Here is a 6280-nt window from a genome sequence, read left to right as displayed (position 1 = left end):
AGGGAAAAGACTTGTCCAAGGTCACCCACTTAGTTGGGGGTGAGGGGTGGAGAGAGAAGCTGGGACCAGATGTAGTGCTCTTGCCCTGTCATAAATGAACATGACGTTGATATACTACTGATACCCAGAGAGCCAGGTAACTCTCATTTGGTGCCAAAATGGTAGAAGAAAAGTTGAAAAGGTCCCCCTTTCTCTCTGCTCTCTTCTAGTCACTTTCTTCAAATGTTAGAATTTTACAGATGGAAGGAAACCTCAATATCATCCAGACCACTCTTCTCAGTTTACTCAGAATCTTGTGTCATTTAGGTCTTAATCTCTGCTACAATAGACCAGATTCACCTTGGGAAGAGGAGTCTCATTGTCTCAGTAATGATCTCTGAGTCCTATTGCCTACGGAGGGTTTCCTCTGGGAACATCAGTATTCTGCTTGTCTCTCAAATGATCTTTAGCTCAACTGCAAGAATTCAGGCTGAGACAAGGAATATAGAACAGATTTTATTTAATACAACCACAACAAATACTTAAAATGTAGAACTGGTTTGTATCTAGGCTACTACTCTATTGTTTTCTATTCTGTGAAGGTCATGGGTCCTACTTCTCTCTAGACCGCTCTCTAGTCCATGTGACTCTCAAAGGGTTTAGGTTGCTCCTTGATACATGTAAATGTCTGCTGTTGGGACAGCTAGGTGGTGCAGTGGATAGAGCACCAGTGCAGGAGTCAGGAAGACCTGAGTTCAAATCTCACCTCAGACACTTGACACTCACTAGCTGTGTGACCTTGGGCAAGTCACTTAACCCTAATTGCCTCATCCTGGGCTATCTCCAGTTGTCCTGATGAATATCTGGTCACTGGATTCAGATGGTTCTGGAGTAAAAGTGAGGCTGGTGACCTGCACAGCCCTCCCTCACTCAAAACAAAGTCAAGTGCAAGTCATGTCATCATTTCTCTGATGGCATGGTCTTCTTTGGCAATGAAGGACGAACATACACATGCACATACACACACACACACACACACACACACACACACACACAAAAATGCCTGCTGTACCAATTCCTCTTCTCGTTTAGCGGCTATGTAGATGGTTGGCCTCCAGAACCATCTTTTTTCCCATCCTTTTCTCTCTTCAAGGGTTGGCATCTCTTTCTTTGCTTTCTCTTCTCTCCACCTCCTTCTTCCCCATCTGTCTGTGTGTCCACTATCTGTCCATGTGTCCCCATCTGTCCACGTGTCTCCGATCTGTCTGTATCCCCACGTGTCTGTCTTTGTGTACCCACTGGTCAGTGTGTCCCCATGTGTCTGTATGTTCCCATGTGTTGGTTTATGTGTCCCATCTGTCCATGTGTCCCCATTTGTCTGTGTATCCCCATGTGTCTGTCTGTGTGTCTTCTATCTGTCCATGTGTCCCCATCTGTCTTTCCATGTGCCCCCATCTGTCTATGTGTCCCCTATCTGTCCATGTGTCCCACCTCTGCATGTGTCTCTGATCTGTCTGTGCCCCCATGGGTCTGTCTGTGTGTCTCTTATCTGTGTTCCCCTGTGGCTGTACATATATCCCCATCTGTCCATGCGTCTCCATGTGTCTGTCCGTGTGTCTCTATCTGCCTCTCTGTGTGTCCCCATCTGTCTGTGTATCCCCATTTGCCTGTCCATATGTCCCCATCTGTCTGTGTATCCCCTATCTGTCCGTGTGTCCCCATGTGTCTATGTGTCCTCATGTGTCTGTCTGTGTGTCCCCATCTGTCTCTCTGTGTGTTCCCATGTGTCCGTATGTATGTCTGTGTGTCTCCTGTCTGTGTGTCCTTATGTGTCTGTCCGTGTGTCTCCATTTGTCTCTCTGTGTGTCCCCATCTATCCACGTGTCCCCATGTGTCTGTCCATGTGTCCCCATCTGACTGTGTGTCCCCTATCTGTCCGTGTGTCCTCATGTGTCTGTCTGTGTGTCCCCATGTATCTGTCCGTGTGTTCTCATCTGTCTGTGTGTCCCCATCTGTCTCCTATCTGTCCATGTGTTCCCATGTGTCTCTCTGTGTGTCCCATTTGGCTGTCTGTGTCCCCATCTGTTCGTATGTCCCCCTGTATCTGTGTGTCTCCTATCTGTCCGGGTGTCCCCAGGTGTCTGTCCGTGTGTCCCCATCTGTCTGTATGTCCCCATCTGTCCATGTGTCCCGATGTGTCTGTCCGTGTGTCTCTCTCTCTCTCTGTGTCCCCATCTGTCTGTTTCTCCCCATCTGTTTGTGTGTCCCCATTTGTCTGTGTGTCTCCTACCTGTCTGTGTGTTCTCATGTGTCTGTCTGTTTGTCCCCTATCTGCCTGTGTGTCTCCATTTGTCTGTATGTTCCCATCTCTCCATGTATCTCTGATCTGTCCGTGTGTCCCCATGTGTCTGCCTGTGTGTCTCCTATTTGTCCGTGTTTCCCTATGTGTCTGTTCATGTGTCCCCATCTGTCCGTGTATCTCCTATCTGTTCATGTGTTCCCATGTGTCTGTCTGTGTCTCCCCATCTGTCCGTGTGTCCCCATTTGTCCATGTGTCACCTCTCTGTCCGTGTGTTCCCATGTCTCTGTCTGTGTGTCTCCTATCTTTCTGTGTCCCCATGTGTCTATGTGCCCCCATGTGTCTGTGTGTTTCCTGTTTGTGTGTTCCCATGTGTCTTTCTGTGTGTCCCCATCTTTCTGCATGTCCCCAGCTGTCCATGTGTCTCATCTGTCCTTGTGTCCCCTATCCTTTTTTCTTCTTAACCTGATTTATTTTTGAAAGGATTTAAGTAAAACTGAAATTTTCAAATATAAAGGAGAAATAGCCAAAACTCTCCATAAAGGTGTAATATGGGATCAAACCTTGGAACCATATGAATTGGTGCTTTTTATACAATGTAGGTGGTTAGCATGTATTAAACAGAAATCTGAGTGAACATTTGTCATTTTCTGAAAATCTCCTAAACTGCAAACTCTTAATTTTATACATGTTGAAATAAATACTTTTTAAACCTAGAAATCAGTACTTTAAAAAACCGAAGACTTTTTACAGTGTTTATAGACAAAATGTCTAATATATACAATGCAGCTGCCACCTAGTTTCCACTTAATTTCTTAATAATGTGACTGTCAGCTGTGGCATTTGTGAAGATAGTTCCAACAACCACATGGGTTGTTGGCAAATCAATTTGCAGCAGCCAAGATTATCAACGGAAAACCCTAATTGTCAATAACGCTCATCTGTTTCAAAAAGAATGTTGCTTGTATATGATCCAAAAAATGCTAATCCGTAGGATGGATCAATAAAGTCAGCCCAGTAGCCTTCAGTACGTAGAGCATAGCAAATTTCTTTAGCACAATTTATAAACGTCTCTAACAGCGTTTCTCTTTCATTTTCAACTTCCTCATTCCATATGGTCATATCATTTTTGGTTTTCTGTGTTACAGTTAGTACCATTAATTTGCCAGAATTCACTTCTGGAAACATTGATTCAAAAGCTTTTCGAAGTAGCTTTGGACATGTTTGTATTACACATTCTACTTAAGCATTTTCAAAATAAGTTTCTGCCCCGTTAATTTCCCGTTGTTCAACAAGTGCATCACTGCCCTCAAATTCGCTTCTATAATGTGCCATCACAAAGTCGTGCCTTTCACTTGATAAAGGCTCTGCTAGGACATCAGGCAAAGTTCTATGAAATGGACTTTTCTTTTACAAAACTGTTCCTTTGAGGTGACAGTCAAAACCTATGTTCCCAGGGAGCTGAAATCTTTGATCCTTGAGCCCAAATGGTCCCATTGTTTCATCTGGTCACACAGTCCTTGAATATATATCTGAGGGCACAGTACCCACATGAGACTCATCTGAACCTGAAGATGCAGCAGTGGAAAAAGTTTTGGGATTTATAACCCTCCTGACTAAAGAGTAAAATCCGGTGAGGCATGTAACCAGCTTGGCTCTGTTACAGAGCACATTGGCTATTTCTGGTGAGAGAAAAATAATAAAAACAATCTTTTCTTTTATTACTTTTCCCCCCTTTCCTAAATGGCAAGTTCTTCCTGTGAGCTCGCAGCCACAGGAGACCAAGAACGCCTTTCTGGCCACCATCAAGATGGCATCAGGATCATTATTATCCTGTGTCCCCTATCTGTCTGCATGCCCCCATCTCTCTGTATGTCTCCCATCTGTCCGTGTGTCCCCATGTGTCTGTCTGTCTCCATCTGTCCGTGTGTCCCCATGTGTCTGCCTGTGTCTCTATCTGTCCATGTGTCTCCATGTGTCTTTCTGTGTGTTCCCATCTGTCTGTGTGTCCCCATAAGTCTGTCTGTCTCCATCTGTCCATGTGTCTCCATGTGTCTGTCCCTGTGTCCCCATCTGTCCATCTGTCCATGTGTTCCCGTGTGTTCATCTGTTTCTCCCCATCTCTCCATGCTTCCCCATCTCTCTATATGTCTCCGATCTGTTCGTGTGTCCACATGTATCTGTCTGTGTGCCCTCATGTGTCTGTCCATGTGTCCCCATGTGTCTGTGTGTATCCTCTCTCTGTGTGTCCCCATTTGTCGGTATGTCTCCCATCTGTCCGTTTTTCTCCATGTGTCTATTCCTGTGTTCTCATCTGTCTTTGTGTCCCCATCTATCCCTGTTTCCACCTCTTTCTGTGTATACCCTATCTGTCTGTATGTCCCCAACTGTCCAGTTGTCATCTTCTGTCTGTGTGTCCCCATGTGTCTGTCCGTGTGTCCCCTTCCATCTGTGTGTCCCCATGTATTTGTCTGTGTGTCCAATATGTCTGTCCCTGTGTCCCCATCTGTCCATGTGCTCCCATCTGTACATGTCCTCATGTGCCTGTCTGTCTGTCTCCATCCGTCCATGTGTCTCCATGTGTCTGTCCGTATGTCCATATCTGTCCTTATGTCCTCATCTGTCTGTCTGTGTCTCCTACCTGTACGTGTTTCCCCATTTGTCTATCTGTGTCCCCATCTGTCTGTGTCTCTTATCTGTCCATATATTCCCATTTGTCTGTCTCCCCATCTGTCAATGTGACTCTTCTGTCTGTGTGTCACCCATATGTCCATTTGTTCCCATGTGTCTGTCCGTGTCTCCCCATCTATCCATGTGTCTCCTATCTGTCTGCGTGTCCCCATTTGTCTCCTGTCTGTCCATGTGTTCCCATGTGTCTGTGTGTCCCCATTTGTCCGTGTGTCCCTATTTATTTGTCCTTGTGTCCCCATCTGTCTGTGCGTCCCCATATGTCCATGTGTCACCTATCTCTTTGTGTGTCCCCAAGTGTCTGTCTGTGTGCCTCCTACCTTTCTGTGTCCCCATGCGTTTTTCCATGTGTTCCCATCTGTCTGTTTGATGGCTCGGGATGAGATCTTGCACAGCCCTCCCTCACTCAAAACAAAGTAAAGTGCAAGTCATGTCATCATTTCTCTGATGTCAAGGTCTTCTTTGAAAACAAAGGATGAACACAACCTGTGAGTAGATCGAGCTGCCTGATTGGGGACCCAGCTAGCTTGGTAACTCAGCTCATCTCTCTTTTGTCTCTCTCTCCTCTTCCTTTGAGGTTTACTGGCTAGATATCCTCCCTCCCTCCCTCCCTCCCTTCCTCCCTTCCTCCCTTCCTCCCTTCTTCCCTTCCTTCCCATAACCTTAAACCCAGTGCACTCTGAAGCCCATAGGTTCAACAACAATAGCTCCCTGCCCAAGATCCACTTAATAGCTGCCTTACAGTTTCTGTTTCCCTCCCAGCTTGATTTAGATTTTTTTCTTTTGTTCATTAAAAGGGTCACTCCCTGACTACTTCTTAAAGGGCCTATTCACTCAATGGACATTACCTCCCTCTAAGTGAGTACCTGAAAAGGCCAGCCTTAAAAAGGCCAAGGTCTCCCACTGCATCCTGGGCCATCTCCAGTCATCCTGATGAATATCTGGCCACTGGATCCAGATGGCTCAGGAGGAGAAGTGAGGCTGGTGACCTGCACAGCCCTCCCTCACTCAGAACAAGTCAAGTGCAAGTCATGTCATCATTTCTCTGATGTCATGGTCTTCTTCAAAAATGAAGGACAAACACAATAAAAACAAATCTCCTTCCATGTCACCATTAGACACTATTTCTTGGGTACATCGGTTTCCCTGTAGAGGTTGCAGGAACGGGCAGATCTTTCTCAAAGTCAACAGGAAGCCCTATTTGTCCTTTTAAGGGCCAAGTCAAGTATGTGAACCCTATCATTACTTGAGCAGAACAAAAAGACTTCATACCTTTTTCAAGGGATGGAGGCTCTAGAAAGTCCTCTGGACACA

The 6280-nt window shown here is 45.7% G+C and overlaps 1 pseudogene; it reads right to left on the bottom strand.

Moving 5' to 3' along the window:
* Positions 1–3074: 3074 nt before the first annotated feature.
* LOC140515881 (cobalamin trafficking protein CblD pseudogene) lies at positions 3075–3775 on the bottom strand (annotated as a pseudogene).
* Positions 3776–6280: the final 2505 nt, after the last annotated feature.

This window comes from Notamacropus eugenii, chromosome X (genome assembly GCF_028372415.1).
Source record: "Notamacropus eugenii isolate mMacEug1 chromosome X, mMacEug1.pri_v2, whole genome shotgun sequence".
NCBI classification, from domain to species: Eukaryota; Metazoa; Chordata; class Mammalia; order Diprotodontia; family Macropodidae; genus Notamacropus; species Notamacropus eugenii.
Note: the sequence above shows the minus strand (reverse complement) of the source record. Positions and strands in the feature narration are given on the sequence as shown.